Source organism: Bos taurus, chromosome 2 (genome assembly GCF_002263795.3).
Source record: "Bos taurus isolate L1 Dominette 01449 registration number 42190680 breed Hereford chromosome 2, ARS-UCD2.0, whole genome shotgun sequence".
NCBI lineage: Eukaryota > Metazoa > Chordata > Mammalia > Artiodactyla > Bovidae > Bos > Bos taurus.
This window is the reverse complement of record NC_037329.1, coordinates 130,888,953-130,905,711: the sequence shown is the minus strand read 5'-3', so window position 1 is coordinate 130,905,711 and position 16,759 is coordinate 130,888,953. Positions and strand designations below refer to the sequence as shown.

Below are 16,759 nucleotides of genomic sequence, written 5' to 3'. Positions count from 1 at the left end.
TCTCCCGGCAGTCTTGATTCCAGCTTGTGCTTCTTCCAGTCCAGCATTTCTCATGATGTACTCTGCATATAAGTTAAATAAGCAGGGTGACAATATACAGCCTTGACGTACACCTTTTCCTATTTGGAACCAGTCTGTTGTTCCACGTCCAGTTCTAACTGTTGCTTCCTGACCTGCATACAAATTTCTCAAGAGGCAGATCAGGTGGTCTGGTATTCCCATCTCTTTCAGAATTTTCCACAGTTTATTGTGATCCACACAGTCAAAGGCTTTGGTACAGTCAATAAAGCAGAAATAGATGTTTTTCTGGAACTCTCTTGCCTTTTTCCATGATCCATTGGATGTTGGCAATTTGATCTCTGGTTCCTCTGCCTTTTCTAAAACCAGCTTAAACATCAGGAAGTTCATGGTTCACATATTGCTGAAGCCTGGCTTGGAGAATTTTGAGCATTACTTTACTAGCGTGTGAGATGAGTGCAATTGTGCTGTAGTTTGAGCATTCTTTGGCGTTGCCTTTCTTTGGGATTGGAATGAAAACTGACCTTTTCCAGTCCTGTGGCCACTGCTGAGTTTTCCAAATTTGCTGGCATATTGAGTGCAGCACATTCACAGCATCATCTTTCAGGATTTGGAATAGCTCAACTGGAATTCTATCACCTCCACTAGCTTTGTTCGTAGTGATGCTTTCTAAGGCCCACTTGACTTCACATTCCAGGATGTCTGGCTCTAGGTCAGTGATCACACCATCGTGATTATCTGGGTTGTGGAGATCTTTTTTGTACAGTTCTTCTGTGTATTCTTGCCATCTCTTCTTAATATCTTCTGCTTGTTAGATCCATACCATTTCTGTCCTTTATCGAGCCCATCTTTGCATGAAATATTCCTTTGGTATCTCTGATTTTCTTGAAGACATCTCTAGTCTTTCCCATTCTGTTGTTTTCCTCTATTTCTTTGCATTGATCGCTGAAGAAGGCTTTCTTATCTCTTCTTGCTATTCTTTGGAACTCTGCATTCAGATGTTTATATCTTTCCTTTTCTCCTTTGCTTTTCGCTTCTCTTCTTTTCACAGCTATTTGTAAGGCCTCCCTAGACAGCCATTTTGCTTTTTTGCATTTCTTTTCCATGGGGATGGTCTTGATCCCTGTCTCCTGTACAATGTCACGAACCTCATTCCATAGTTCATCAGGCACTCTATCTATCAGATCTAGGCCCTTAAATCTATTTCTCACTTCCACTGTATAATCATAAGGGATTTGATTTAGGTCATACCTGAATGGTCTAGTGGTTTCCCCTACTTTCTTCAATTTAAGTCTGAATTTGGCAATAAGGAGTTCATGGTCTGAGCCACAGTTGGCTCCCAGTCTTGTTTTTGCTGACTGTATAGAGCTTCTCCATCTTTGGCTGCAAAGAATATAATCAATCTGATTTTGATGTTGACCATCTGGTGATGTCCATGTGGAGAGTCTTCTCTTGTGTGGTTGGAAGAGGGTGTTTGTTATGACCAGTGCATTTTCCTGGCAAAACTCTATTGGTCTTTGCCCTGCTTCATAACCAGGGATCAAACCTGAGCCCCCTGCAGTGGACGCACAGAGTCCTAGCCACTGGACTGCCAGGGAAGTCCTGACAATATACTTAAAACCGCTTTGGTAAGTGACAACTCCTCTTCCCTCGGGAGAAGGCAAGTGATATCCAGGACATGAGTTAAGGGGCCAGGAGACACAGGCAGGTAGAGGGTGACCAGGGCCGGTGCAGACGAGGGGTGTGGGCGAGTGACGGGGCAGCCAGGGTTCAGCACGAATGGAAGACAGAAGCACAGATGGAGGGGGAGTCAACCAAAGCTGTGGTCTCCAACAGCGCCTCTCCCCCCACACCTCCGCCCCAGCCATCTTGGCCTCTTGTCTCTGCCTCAGCCTGGCCTCCGAGTCTCCAGGCCACAGGGGACGCATTCCAGCCACGTTGGAGATCAGCTCTGGCACTCATGGCCACACTGACTGGCTCATCTGTGCGCCCAGGGGCGGGGGTGGAGCCCAGCAGCTGGGCTGAAAGGGGGGCAGGTCACCGTGGTGTCAACTCCACGTGACCTCGGGTGGCGCTGAGCCCAGCACGAGCTGCAGCTCCGTTCAACACAGGGGCGGCTTGGACCCCGCACCCCGCAGGCTGGTGCAGAAGGGCCCCAGCGGCCGTGACCCCTGTTTCTCAGGGGTGGGTGTGGGCAGTGAAGGCCTCTTTCCCCTTAGACGATATCGTGTGTATGTGTGTGTGCACGCTCAGTTCTCAGTTGTGTCCGACCCTTTGCAACCCCATGGACTGTATAGCCCACCAGGCTCGTCTGTGCGTGGAAATTTCCAGGCAAGAATACTGGAGTGGGTAGCCATTCCCTTCTCCAGCAGATCTTCCTGACCCAGGGATCGAATCCACATTTCCTGCATTGGCAAGTGGATTCTTTACCACTGCGCCACCTGGGAAGCCCCTAGAACAGACTGAGGCGTTTCCAAAGGAGTTTTACAAGATAACAGAGAGGAAAACATGAACCGCAGTGTCTCCAAGCACAAGAGTGCACGGGTCCACACGTCCAGTTCTAGATGGCCTGGCACGAGTGTCTTGGCCTCAGCCCTATCTGGGGAGCCCAGCCTGGCCAGAAGGAAATAGGCTCCCTTGTAAAAACCAAACCCAGCCCTCACTGGCTAGACAAGGAGAGGCACCCAAGGAGAAGGAAAAAACCAGACAGTCAGTCCCTCTCCTTCACACCGACCACGTCCCTGGAGCCTCTGGCCTTTTCTCACGCTGGTCCCTCTGCTGGAATGCCCTTTCTCCTTTTGTTTATCTGGCTAACTCCCATCCATCCTCCGAAACTCAGCTGAACACCACCACCTCCTCTAACTACTCAGTCGCAAACCAGAACACGTTCCGATAGGCCTGGAATGAGGGATGAATCTCAAACACTTTGTGCTGAGTGAAAGAAGGCAGACAGAGAAAACGCCATCCTGTATGATTCCACTTCCACGAAACTCAGGGGAGATAAGTCTAACCTATGATGACAGGAAGATCGGGGTTGCCTGGGACCAGGGGTGGGGTGGGGCCGGCCAGGAAGGGACACAGGAAACCTTTTGGAGTAACAGTCCCCTGAGTATATAATCAATACATCTCATTCCCATTACTGACCTGTACACTTAAAATGCGTATGTTTTATTGCATGTACTTTATACCCCAATAAAGATGACTCAAAGAAACCCTCTTCTGGGAGGAGTAGTTATGACTCCTCTGCCCCCAGGCTGGGTTCTGGACCGTCTGGGGCTCCCCGTGGAATGGCTGTGCCTACACTGGAATGATGGCACCCTGAGAGCAGGGACTGTGATGAGCTCATCTCTGCCTTCTCAGCACTGCATGGTCAATAAGGGCTTGAACGAATGGACAACAGTGTCATCACCTACTCATTCCAGCTGCTTCCTGAGCATGACTTTGCTCTGAAGGCACCACTCAGCACGGGCAGTCTGTATGTATCTCCCTCCTTGGGTCATCTTTGTTTTGGCAGTGCTACCAAGCCTTGTGGAAGGTCTGCACTGCCCATGTCTATCCCCTGCTATAGTCTTAAGCCCCTTTCCCTCACAATCCATGGGCAAATTCCTCCTCCTGTTCCTTCTCTCCCCTCCCTCTCCCTTTGGTCAAATGCCCATTCCCGCCCTGGGTGGCCAGTGGACTTCTGGGCCGTGCCCATGAGGTCTGCATCCAGGACTAAGCTTTAGAACCTTCAGGAGCTGGTGAGAAATAGATTCCTGGGCTCTTCCTCAGAGACACTGAGTCATCTCCCCACCCCAGGTAGGAGGGTTAATGTCATGCCTGCTCAGGCATTTTGACACTCACTGGTTAAGAACCACAAGACCAGTCCAACATCAGAGGTTCTCCCTTCTCTCCTGGCTAGGGGTAGAGAGCAATGTTCCCTACCCCTTGGGTGGGTCCTACGCAGGCCCTGATTGGCCTAAGGGGAGAGTGAGGCTAGGGCTGGGGCAGGGGCACTGACTGGGCAGAGAAGGCTAGCGGGCAGGATCCTCCCCAGCTGGGGAGGACTCTCCTTGTGTCACTGCCAGCCCTCCCCCTCCCACATGCAAACAAGGCCATGGATGGCATACCTGGGGCACAGAGATTCCTGGCACCCCATAGATACCAGGCCACTGTCTGGAAAAGAAAACCCTGGTGGTAAGCAAGGTCCAGGGCTTTTTTGCAGGGAGGGAGAGGCCACTGGGGCTTGGGACTGGACAGGAAATAGCAACACGAGATTCATCTTGGAAAAAATGTTGGGAACACACATCTGCAGTGAGAGGGGAGAATCCAGAGCATGTCGGGCCATGGACTGGAGCCCCCTCCACCCCAGGGAACCTGGGGAATGGGCTTGTCGCATGCCAGCTTGCCCCGCTTGCAGCCCCTACCCCACAGTCTAAGGCTTTGGGGTCAGATAAGGGCCTGCAGCAAGGGACAAGCCAGCAAGAGCAGAGACTTCACTTGCAAAAAGCTGAAGATCAAGAGGTTTTAGCAGCTGTATTTCACATCTGGAAAGGGAGATGCCGCCAGACCGGAAAGAAGCTTCCAGAAAGAGACCCAGAGTCTGAGACTTGATCATTGAAGGGAATTTGGATTCAGACCTGGAAAGTCTGGAGTCTACGTGGGGAATAAAAAGAACCAACATTCATTGAGTGCTTCCTACGCGACAGGCACTCTAAGGATTCTGTAGGTGTTAACCCAGGTTAGGGGTCAGGTAGCCCCGCTGTAAAGACGGGAACATGTGAGCAGAGTCAGGAATGTGGGCAGAACTGGGATTTGAACCCTGGTGGTCTGGCTCCAACATCTAAGCCCTTACCACTGTGCCACACCACCTCTGCAGCCAAGGCTGGGGAGGGAGTGAACCCACCGAAGTCACTGAGCGTCACTCCCACAAAGCCTCTCAACCACACTGCAAGTCACAGTTCACAGAGCACTCCTTGGCCGCAGAGTCACTTGACCCTGACAGTGACCCCTGAGAGGGATGAACTGGTGTGAATGGCCCCCACTGGCTGGCAGGCTTAGACCCAGGACCTCGGAACGCCCTACCCCAGCCCCTGCTTCCCAGGAAAGGAGGTGGGGCTGCAGCTGGGCCTCCAGGCCGGCCGGGAGGGCAGAAGCAGCGGGCAGAGCCAAGAGGTTGGCCGGCCTCCATCCCCAACGGGACCAGCTCCCAGGGACGCCTGAACCGGCAGTGGCCTGGACGCATACAGTGGGTGCTTAAGGTCCCAACAAGGGCCGCCAGTAGCTGCAAGGTCACAGGCAGAAATAGAGCCCAGGTTTCCTGCCCCTGAGCCTGTCTCCGGCTGGAGGGAGCCCTGCTTCCTCCCAGAGGAACCCAGCACTTCAGGCGGGCATTGCAGCCGGATGGCGGGGCCTGAGAGGAGGGGTCCAGAGGGCAGACCTGGGACTGAGAGGAAGGAGTCAAGCAGAGAGGGGGATTTTCCAGACTCTGCAGGCGAGGGGAAGTTGGGGGGGTGCAGCTGACTCATTCTGGCCAAGGACTATTCTGGAGGGCTGAGAACAATTTCACGGGGTGGAGGTGTGGGCAACGTGCACCCCCCAATGGCCAGGCACTCGCTGAACACAGGCAGGGTGAGACCAGATAGGTGGTGCATCAAACAGGCAGAAGACTTCTGGGAGACCACCACCCCCAGAGGCAGGCCCCCCATTCGGATGCGGTCACACATGGAGCTCCAGGTCCAAGTCCTGCAAAGGCCCTGGGGGACAGGGGACAAAGGCTGGGCCTTCCTCTCCTGGCCTGGGTGGGGATGCCAACCAAGGGAGGGAGCCAAGGATGTCTGGGAAGGGTGTGGGAGTGGAAGGTCAAGCCATGGCAGAGGGGCACCGAAGGCAGAGATTTGTGGCACCAGGGGAGGTCCTGATACAGATAGAGGATGTAAGGTGTGGGGGTTTTAAAAAGGAGTTTTTAAGTGAGGATTACAGGATCTTGCAGAGGTCACGTGTATAGAAGAAAAGTTTCTGGTGCTGCTAAAATCCAAGCGGTAGGAAGCTGGTGGGACGGTGAAGAGATGACAGTAAGAACGGTCATTGTCCACTGAGGGCTTTCTTGATGTTAGGCCTTGTCCTAAACGCTGCCTGTACCACCTCATTAATCTTCACAGCAACCCAGGGTTTGGCGGGGCAGGGAGCGGTGGCTGGCATTATAGGGCTCCTATCCCGCATCTGCGATAAGAGAAATCCAAGGAGCTCTGACACCCAAGAGTGGGATTATTTTTCTTTTTTAATAAGTTTGTAGCAAGCTCTTTTAGTGTCGAGTCCTGACCTAAATCGACATGAAGCTATGAAGAGCTTATTCACTCCACGCAGGATGAACAGTCACAGGTTTTGCTACAGCAATAGTCATGTGTTTGAGTGTGGGGTATTGCCCCAAACTCTACTGAGGATGTCACATCCCAGCTGAACCACTCTACGTTACCGTTCTCGAGTTCAGAGACTTCTGAATTCCAAGACATGGCTGACCTCATGGGTCTTGATTAAGAGACTGTGAATTTACAACTGTTATTTCCATTTTGCAGATGAGGAAACTGAGGCTCAGAGAGGGTCATCTGTGTAAACGGGATCAAGCAAGTAAGGCCCTCTGTCTGGTACCTTGTATACAGTAAGTGCTCAATAAGCAATAGAATTAGCATCATGCAGGGGGTACAGGGTAGAGATGAAGAGCTGAGAAGTGATCAGGGATGCACAGGAGTGTGGGATGTCTGGGATGAAGGGAGGCGTCTGGCTCCTCTGCCCAGGCCCCGTGCTGGCTAGCTGGGCAGAGCCTAGCTGAGCAGGAAGCTTGCTTTGAGGGTTCAAGTTGCCCGCTTGTTCTGAGGCTGATTCTGGGAGGACTGGTTGGGGGGAACTTCTCCAGCGACATTCCTCACAGGTCTTGGGCAGCCAGCCCACCTCCCACCCACTCTCTCCGTGGTCCAGACCTGGGGCTGAGCCCTCTACCACCCCCCACAGCTGGGCAGGAAGGTCTGAGCACCACAGTCCCCAGGGAGGCTGAGCCGCCCAGGGGCAAGGCTCCAGGCATCTGGGCTGGAGTGAGCTCACTCCATCAAAATCCAGAGACAGCGGAGGGGTGGGGGACAAATGAGCCACCGCCTGCCCACCTGCCTTCTGCCAGCACAGATTCTGTCCCCTCCCCCATGTACAGCGGAGGGACCAGCAGATGCTGTCCCCCAAGCCCCCCCGAATCTCCAGCGAGGGCCCCGAACTCAGACAAGTTCCCCCTCCCACTCTGCTATGATGCAGGCTCCCTGGGAACCCCATCACGCAAGCACCACCCCCACATACACACTCTGCTACAACCCCGGCCCCGGACGCAGGGGCCAAGGTGCCATGCCCCACCCCCCGGCCACCGGGCACCCTGTCCGCGGGCAGCAAACGGCAAAAGGGAAGGAATCTGTCAGGGCAGCAGTTTGCTGTGCAAACTGCCAGGGGCGGGAGGGCCCGACACAAAGGCCAAAAGGCCTTTAATCCCCTGGCAGGCTGAGAGGGGCGCCGGGCCGGAAAGGAGGTGGCCGCAGCCTCCTCGGGCATGCCTGCACCGCCCGTGCCACGCGGGAGCCCTGCCAGCTTCCCACACTCGGGCTCCCAAGGTAGCAGGACGTTCGCCAGCCAGGTGGCCAGGAAGAACACCGATGCGCCAGGTGAGGAGAGCGGTCTCCGCTCATCAAGTGCTTTCCTGTGCAGGAGCTGAGGGAAGGTCGAGGCGAGGCTTATCGCACACAAACCCACAGCCTCATAAGCACGATGTGGGCGGCTCCCCCACTTCAATAAGGAGAGACTCAGAGAGGTGAAGTCACTTGCCCAGAGTCACACAGCTCAGGCAACAGAAATCCAGCTTGAAAGTTGGGCCCCTGTGCTAGCTCAGAGGCACAGCTGCCAGCAGGCCTTTCCCTCTGACCCCTGCCCTCTGAACCACGGTGGCCTGGAACCTAGAAAGGCAGCATTCCAGCCAGGGCCCCAGAGGAGCACTGGGGCCCGGTCAGGGCCTCTGACAGAGGCCAGGGGAGGGGAAGCTGGTGCCTGGGGCCTCTCATTCCAGCCCTGCCCCGAACTCGCTGCGTGGCCTTGCACAAGCCCTTTGACACCCTTCCCGTTTAGCAAACTGCAGCCATCTCAGTGAGTGTGGACGAATGTCTCGATCACTGGTGCATCTTCAAACCAGACAACACGGAGGAGGTGTCCAGTTAACGTCTGCTGGTTGAGTGGCATGGTGAATGGATGAATGAATGGGCAACCTTGCCCAACAAGCCTGAGGGAGGAGTTAGCCCACCTGACAAAAGAAAGCAAAGTTCAGAGACACAGAGTGAGGGGACCTCCCTGGTGGCCCAGTAGTAAAGAATCCACCTTCCAGGGCCGGGGGTGAGGGTTTGATCCCTGTCAGGAAGCTAAGATCCCAAATGCCTGGTGACCATAAAGACAGAAACACAGAACAGAAGCCATATTGTAACAAATTCAATAAAGACTTTAAAAATGGCCCACATCCAAAAAACAAGCGAAAAAGGGAAAGCAAGGACTTGCCCAAGAAGACACAGCTAGCATGTACCAGGATGATCACTGGGCTTCATATTTCCCCCTTGGGAAAACTGAGGCCTAACACCTCACCCCAAGGGAATGAGCAGGACTGAGTCTCACACCCTGAAATCCATCCTAGGACACCTTGCCCTTGGGTGACAAGCCCTCCAGGGCTCAGTTCTATCTGTGATAAAAATGGGAGCAAGAACCTGCTTTGCTTCTCTCCTTCCAGGGCTGCTGGGGGGACACAAGCAGAAGGAGGGGTGACCTGCTTTGGGAAGTGTGGCCGAAGGCCCCGTATCTGTCTGGTCCTTTTCCAAGTGGACCTGACCTGGGCTCTGCCTTGAAGGCCCCTGTAGAGTAGCTGGGGTGGGCGCCCAAAAGGACCTGAGACTGCCATAGCTGAACAAGAACATTCTATCCCTGAGTTTCAGAGAGAGGCGACTGGTGGGGCGGAGAGGGTGGGCAACCCCAACTCCAGGCCACCTTGGTCACTTTCTAGCTGGGTGGCCTCAGCTTCCTCCTCTGCTTTAAAAAAAAAAAAAAAACAAGAAGAATCATCCATCAGACCTGCCTCCTAAGGTTCAAGTCAAGTCACTCTGACCTCTACCTGCTGAGCACCAACTAGGTGCTGGCCCTGAGGAGAAAAGGAGGAAGCAGATGGTCACGGAGGTCTGTGTTCCTAGGGGAACACAGACCATCAAACTGAGTGATGACAACACAGTGAGAGGAGGCCTCTGCAGAGGAAGGAAGGGAGCTGGGGAGAGTCCAGAGGAGGGTCCCCCACTTACTTAGCAAGGCTGGTGGGGCGGGGCGGAAGCTGGGGCGGGGCGGGGGGGTGGAACTGGGGAGGGTTTCCCAGGGGAAATGACAGCTCAGCTGGGTTTGAAGGTGATCGTGCCTAAGCAGGATGGAGAAGGGACACAGCATGCACCAGGCAGAAGAAAGGTGGGCTGAGGGCCGGGAAGACATTTGGTGCAGTGGGACATGGTGAGCCGGGCGGCGGAGGACCCTGGAGACCAGCCTGAGAATGGGCTTTTCCACTTAAAGAGCAGCGCCTCCACGTGTGCTGTTGTCCTGGGGCAGGTCACGGAGCCTAATCCTCCCGGTCCTCCCCGGAGTCCCCACTCTCTCCTCCTGCTCCTCCACCCCGAGTCCACTTTCCCCCTGGTGCTGAGCACGCTCCCCGTCATTTACAAGGAGGCAGCTGGAAGCTACCGGGAAACATCCCTGCCTCACCGAGTGCCAGGTGGGGCCAGAGCAGTGGGAGTGGCCCAGCGGGAGCAGCTTCTGGGCTGGGCGGCCCAGCAAGAAGGTCCCCGGGGGCTGAATGTCATCCACCAAGCTTCTGCTGCTGCCAGCAGTGCCTGTGGTGTCCACGTGCCTGCCTGCTGCCCACGGCCCGGCTCAGTCCTCAGATTCCCTGGCTCCTGGGTGGCCCTGCTGCCATGGAACACTGAGGCATCTGTGGGTCTCCAAAGCCACACCAAGCGGGGCGGGCGTGCCCATGCCTTCCGGGGTCACGACCCACAGACTTCATGAATGGAGTTTGTAGCACAGTTCCAGACCTATGAAAGCATGGGGGAAGTGCTGCACGCACTTTTGATGAAATGAGATGCCACTAATAAACGACGAACCTGAACCGACTACATTGGGCCTTGCCACGGCTCTCGACTCATCAGAAGTGAAAGAAAGTAAAGTGTTAGCCACTCAGTTGTGTTTGACTCTTTGCAATTCCATAGACTGTGTAGCCCACCAGACTCCTCTGTCCTTGGGATTTCCCAGGCAAGAATACTGGAGAGGGTCGCCATTTCCTTCTCCAAGGGATGTTCTCGACTCAAGGATCAAACCTGGGTCTCCTGCACTCCAGGCAGATCCTTTACCATCTGAGACACCATGGAAGCCCAAGAATTGGGGGGCGGGGGGACGCCCTGATTATGGCCAACCAGGTCCTGTGTGATCCACCCACACACACACGTATACTTATACATATCTCTGCATCTCACCTCCTACTGGGCCCTCCCCACTCTCTGCCACATCTGTCTCAACAGTTCTCAGACGCACCAAGAGCCCTCCTGCCTCAGGGCCTTTGCATTTGCTATGTCCCCTGCCTGGGACACCATCCTCAGGTGTCTACTCTCCTCTTCCTCTGGTTTTGCTCAAATGTCACCTTTAGAGAGCCCCACCCTGACTACACCCCAGGTCCAGAATCCATCACCATTGGCCGTCACTTCCTTTACCCTGCTTCAGAGCACCTCGCCACCTCGACTGGACATACATGTACATGTTTACCATCTGCACCCGCAACGGAACATCAATCAGCTCCATGGAGGCAGGGCCACTGTCCATTTTGTTCACTGCTGAATCCCCAGCCCCTAAAAGTGCCCGGCATACGATAGATGCTCAATAATTCTGTTAAATGAATGAATGAATGGGATTTACAAATCAAGAGGCAGGCTCAGAAAGGTGACTTGCCCATGGCCATAGAGTTGGAAGAGCCAAGACTTTGAAGGCAGGCCCCTGGTTCCAGAGTGGGAACTCTGTTCCACCTGAGCCCTCCTCCTGCCGTCTCTGATGCCCGGAGCTTTCCAGCTAGGAGGCCCATCTCTGGGGGGACAAGAAGCTGCCCATGGTCACCGGGGAGAGACCTGCCCGCTGCCCAGACCAGCATCCCAGGGAATAGGCGGCAGGTCTCAGAGGGAAGCAGGCCCACAGCTCCGGCTCCAGGGCCTTGCGCAAGGCAGCCAGGCCTCGGTGACTCCATTCCTGCTTGCTCCCGTGGGCATCAGCAACAGGAAAAAACAGGCTAGAATGGGAGCCCAACAGCTGCGGCCAGAAAGGCCGGCTCCCCCCCACCCCTAGGGCTTTCCTCATCTGTTTCCTGGAAGGGGGAACATGTTGGGGGGTGGGGGGCGGGCAGGCAGGGCCGAGCCCAGGGTTGAAGACAGGCCTGTGTGCAACAGAGCTGGAAATAAGAGGAAGGGCCCCTTCCTTCTAAAGGACCCCAGCCCCTCTCCTTATGACTAATGTCCATTCTAGCGCACAGTAATTCTGGACAGGAATAGGTATGGGGGAAGGTCGTGCAGACAAAGACCTCTGGGAAAGGCTGGCTACACAAAGCTTAGCTGGTTCCTAAAGTCCTAAACGTTCCCAAACACCACAACGAGAAAAGGGGCAGTAGGGGGAGGGGGACAACTTGAGTGTTTCTCAAACTTGCTTAATTTGGAACCGTTTCTCATGCAGATGTGATGAGACTACCATAGAACACACTTTGGGAACACCCACCCGAAACATTAATCTTTCCCTCAGCTTAGCTGCCAACTAGCTCTGCCCAAGGGAGGCTTCAGAGGTAAGCTGTAAGCCACCACAGGGGTTTCAAAAAGGGGGTTCCTGAAGACAGAGAAGCCCCAAGGCCCCATGAGATGTGCCAACAAAGTAAAACAGAGGTGACCGCTGGCTGGTGGCTGGAGGATACGAGAAAACCCAAACAGGAGCTGCCCTTTCCCACCCTGGCCATCAGCTGCCCTCTCAGAGGACGAGTCCCTCCGAGGGGACAAGGCGGGTGGCCCAGCACCTGATCACGGCCAGCGGCCTAGGACCAAGAAGAAGGGCCAGGTTCCTATGCCTGGAGATAAAGGGAGCTGAGCGTTCGAGGGAGGGCCCAGCTGCTGAGTGCAGAGATGGGGTTGGGGGATTGCTGGGGGCAAGGGGAGGTGGGAGGGGCTGGGGGTCCGCCAGACGGCATGCAGGCCGAGAGGGATGCAGAATGGATTTCCAGCTCACCGCACTGTCTCGGGCAGCCCCTTCCCTCTCTGGGCCCCAGGCTCCCTTCTCAAATGATGCCGCAAGGCCTAGATCGCTAGTTTTCCAGTCTGTCCTCAGCAGACTCAGGGGCCCCTTTAGAGATGGGGTGAGGCTGTGGTGGGGGACAGGGACAATACTCACCTCAATAAATAACAAATCCACCTTTTCCCATTTTTATATTCTGACCTCCTACATAATATGCCTGGGGCAGTCCCTGATTAGCTGTACGCAAGTCACTTCACCTCTCTGGGTTTCCTCCTCTGTAAAATGGGTATGATTGTTTATATTGAGTATCTACCTCCATAGGGTTGTTGCAAAAATTAAATAAAAGTGCAAAATGCTACATATGGTACTAGCACATGGTGAAGGCTCTGTGTTTGTTGTTATTTATAAAGTAACAAATTTTATAAAATTTATAAAAATAGAATAGTATTTAATCAAAATACTATTATTTTGCCCAGGAGGTGCTAGGTGCTTAGTCACTCAGTCATGTCTGACTCTTTGCGACCCCGTGGACTGTAGCCCTCCTTTCTCCGGGGGGGTCTTCCCAACCCAGAGATCTAACCCATATCATGGCAACCCACTCCAGTATTCTTGCCTGGAGACTGCCCATAGACAGAGGAGCCTAGCAGGCTACCATCCATAGGGGCGCAAAGAGTTACGACTGAAGCAACTTAGCCTGCAGCATACCACTATTATTTTGATAGAAACAAGGGTTTCACTGCTTCATAATAAGTTTAAAAGTTTTCAGCTTAGATGATCCCAGACGTTCCTTCTGGCTTTGTCATTTTATGACATCAAGATCCAGAGATGTTAGGATTCCTAAAATTCTGGACTGTGACTCCCCCCAGCATAGAGGGCGGGGCTCGCACAGGGAATTACAAAGTGAGAACCAGTCAGAAGGCACAGACTTCAGGGAACTGACCAGCAAAGGGTTACCATGTTCATTATCATCGTCTATCTGTTTATACCTCCCCCTCACCCTGTTCCAGAAAGACTCAAAGCAGCTTACAAAGATGTACACAAGACAGCAAGAGAAAAACCAACTCAACGTGCGTAAAAAAAACCTGGGTGCAGCAGACAGGGCTGAACGGGAGGGAGTGAAGAGGAAGAAAGTGTGTCTGGGAAAGTGACGACGGATTTGGTTCTAAGTTTTCCAGTGGCCAGCGGGAAGAAGGAAATCTGACCAGTCCTTGGATTCCGCGTCCCAGGAGGTGAAAACAAACCTGTTGCTTAGAAGAAGCACGGCTATTCCAGATGCTGAGACCATGAATGTCCCGAGGGAAAAGGTTTATCTGTTATCTGGTACCCTTCTTTGTCCTTGACGGTGGGACCAGCATCCACTGACCACGACCCTTTGAAGCTGAGGCCAGGGGCAGAGGCTATAGTGATCAAAGATGCGAGAAGCTGGAATGGAGGTCCAGGGAGCGCCCCCAGCATCCTCGGTCTGGGCAGGATTACCCGTCCCTCCCCATCCCTGAACACAGTGCCCAAAATAGCCAGAGCAGGGGAGGGTGCCAGGAGGCCCGGGACAGGGGACCTGGCTAGGCCCGCCCACAGCGGAGGGCCCCCGTGGGCCAAAGCACACACATCCCTGGGGCACAAAGGAGCATCTTCACTGGGGCACCCGGCCCTCTCTGGGAGTCCCCCACCCACCAGGCACCCCCTTGGCTGCACGTTGCTCACGCAAGAGTCCCGGCAGCTGCTCCACCCTTTCCACAAGGCAGGCCTTCCTGCAGGAGCCAAGTGGAAAAGTCTTTGCAGAAACACCACCCGCACCATATAGGGAAGTGCTCGAAGAACTCCTCCTTCTCTCCCACCTCCAAGATCAGCATCCCTTCAGGAGTCTCCTGGACTCCCCCAGGTGCAGGCCAAGACAATAGGGGCTATTCTGGGCTGCATGGGGGTATTTTTACAGCTCTGGCTGGGCCTCATTCCTGGGGATCGAGAGGCCGTGACCTCCACAAGACCTTCCTGAAATTGTTGCTGCTCAGACTGTGGTGGCTGGGTCCCAACCTCTTTGGCCAGGCCTTAAGGCCCCAAGGGATGCCCTACAAGTGCCTCCTCCTCCAGGAAGCCCTCAGGGGGCCACTGCCTAAGCCCCTTGGAAGAGCTGGGTCCTGGCCTCTGGTCAGCTACTGATCTTCTCAGTCTGCCCTTTCTGCATTTTTGTAGTTTTCTCATCTGCAAAATGTGGATAATACCACCAGTACGTGTAGAAGTACCTGGAGGCTTCTGTGGTTAAAAGGAAGTTGTGTCTCCCCAGCTACCATGTAGGGGAGAAGGTAAGCAGAGTGGGAATCTTTTCTGCTTTGTTACTGCTCTTTTTTTCCGAGCACCTGGCACACAGTAGGTGCCAAATAAATATTTATTGGCTGATATAAATATTTATGGACTGTGTCTGGAACCCCTACAGAACCACCCACAGTGCTAAGTACACAGGTGGCTAATACTCTTTGGTGATAATACTGCCAGATCTCATTTTGGGCACTTGGCCCATGCCAGGCCTTATGCTAAGTACTTTACATTGATTATCTCATTTAATCTGCCAAACACTCCCAAGCAGTAGGTCCTGTTATTGTTTTACAAGCAAGAAAATACGAGTTCCACTCCAAGTGGTTCACGAGCTGGCCTGGGGTCCTAAAACTACGAAGCAGCCAAGCTGGGAATCAAGCCCAGGAATCCTGAGGTCTCTAGCATCCTGCACAAAAGCACTCCCCCCAACTCCAAAAGGCAGCGAAGTGAGCACTGAGCTGGGAGCCAGGCGGCTGAGTGCAGCTATTCAGTAGCTGTGTGGCTTTGAGCAAGTCTCTTGGCCTCTCTGGGATTGTTTTCTTTTCCATGAAAATAGGAGCATTTATTTTGACCCCTTTGTGTCATTGGTGAAATCAAAGAAATTCAGGGAAGTGACCGCGTCCCCCAGGTCAGCCCCTCCCTAGGGTCATCAGCCATGGAGGATGGTGGGAAGATGTCCTGGAGAGGGTGGGGGTGCCCAGTACTGGCTCTGGAACAAAGCTCAGCAGCTGCCGACAACAGCTGGTAAGAACTCTGGGCCTGGCCCAGCAGGGAGAGAGGGACAGGCTGAGAGGTCACCTCTGGCCCTCCTCTGTCACCCTTCCCTGCTGACAGCTGCTGGGGCCTTGGGGCCAAGGGCCCCGCAAGCAGGAGTGGTGGGAGCCGGCTGGCTGGGGTCATCTCAGTTCTCCTGCGGCCAACAGCTTGAATCCCAGGGTGCCTGGCCCCCACTGGCCCCACTGGCCAGGACGCAGGCCTGGCTGCCCCACCCCGTAGCCCTTTCCCCAGTTGCCGAGGGAAGTCTGGGTTGAGGGTAGAGGGGCTGGAGCAAAGGTCTGTGGGTTGAACAAGTCTTGCCTGGAGCCTGGAGCCCCAGAGACCCTGGCAGGATGGGGATGGGAAGGGCTGGCTAGGAAGGGGGTCTGAGGAGAGGTCTCGTGGTTTTCTTGGCGACTGGCCGGGGTTGCAGGCCCTTCGAGGAGGCTTCTTGGAGCCTGGGAGCTCAGCCTTGCCCAGCCGCACCCCAGGCCCCTCTCGGCCCCCTCAGATCCACTCCCAGCTCAGTGCCAAGCCCTTCCAGTCCGCTGCAGCCCACGTGGCTCTTGTTCCTCTGAACTCCTGCACACCCATAATTACCACTGACCATATTTTCCGAAGCAAACAGGGAGCACATTTTAGCAAAGCATTCTTGGGCCGCTTCCGGGAGTCAGAGGCAGCCTGGGAGATGTAGTTTGGATTTCATATTCTAGGACATGTTCACGGTGTTTCAGAAAGACTAATTTTTTTGTTTTGTTTTTGCTCCTCTCCACATCATGTAGGGTCTTAGTTCCCCAGCCATGGATTGAACCCACAGCTCCTGTGGTGGAAGCTCAGAGTCTTAACCACTGGACTGCCAGGGAAGTCCCTGGCAAGACTATTTTTGTATTATTTGATTCATAAATCGAAGCTATCCTAGGAACTGTGTGCTGGCCACAGGCAACCTCACACCACTTAGAGATGACTGGACACCCCCAGCCTGGCGACTTCTTACCTGTGCAGCCCTGAGCAAGTCACCTGACCTCTCTGAGCTTCTGATGCCTCATCTGTAGAACAGGAATAAAAAGGGCCGCCTCACAAGCCTGCTGTGAAGATTCGGCAGGACAACCCTAGAGCTTAACCCAGAGTCAGGCATTTCACCAGGTAACAAGTGTCACTTCTTGCCTTTCTGCTCCTTCCTACTCCTACCCATCCAAGATCTTACACGCCGAGAGTGAGCTCCTCAGAACCCCAGAGAGAATAACTTCTGTTCTGCTCCCTCACAGGCAAGGTAGGGCTCAAGGAAGAAGAAAGTAGAAAGAGAAGTTGCTCAGTCATGTCTGACTCTTTGCGACCCCAT

At 54.2% G+C, this 16,759-nt stretch overlaps 1 protein-coding gene across 9 annotated transcripts in view; it reads right to left on the bottom strand.

Annotated features, from left to right (window-relative positions):
* Window positions 1–16,759, bottom strand: part of HSPG2 (heparan sulfate proteoglycan 2) — a 109,946-nt gene that overhangs the window by 71,761 nt on the left and 21,426 nt on the right. The gene's annotated exons all lie outside the window — the stretch shown is intronic.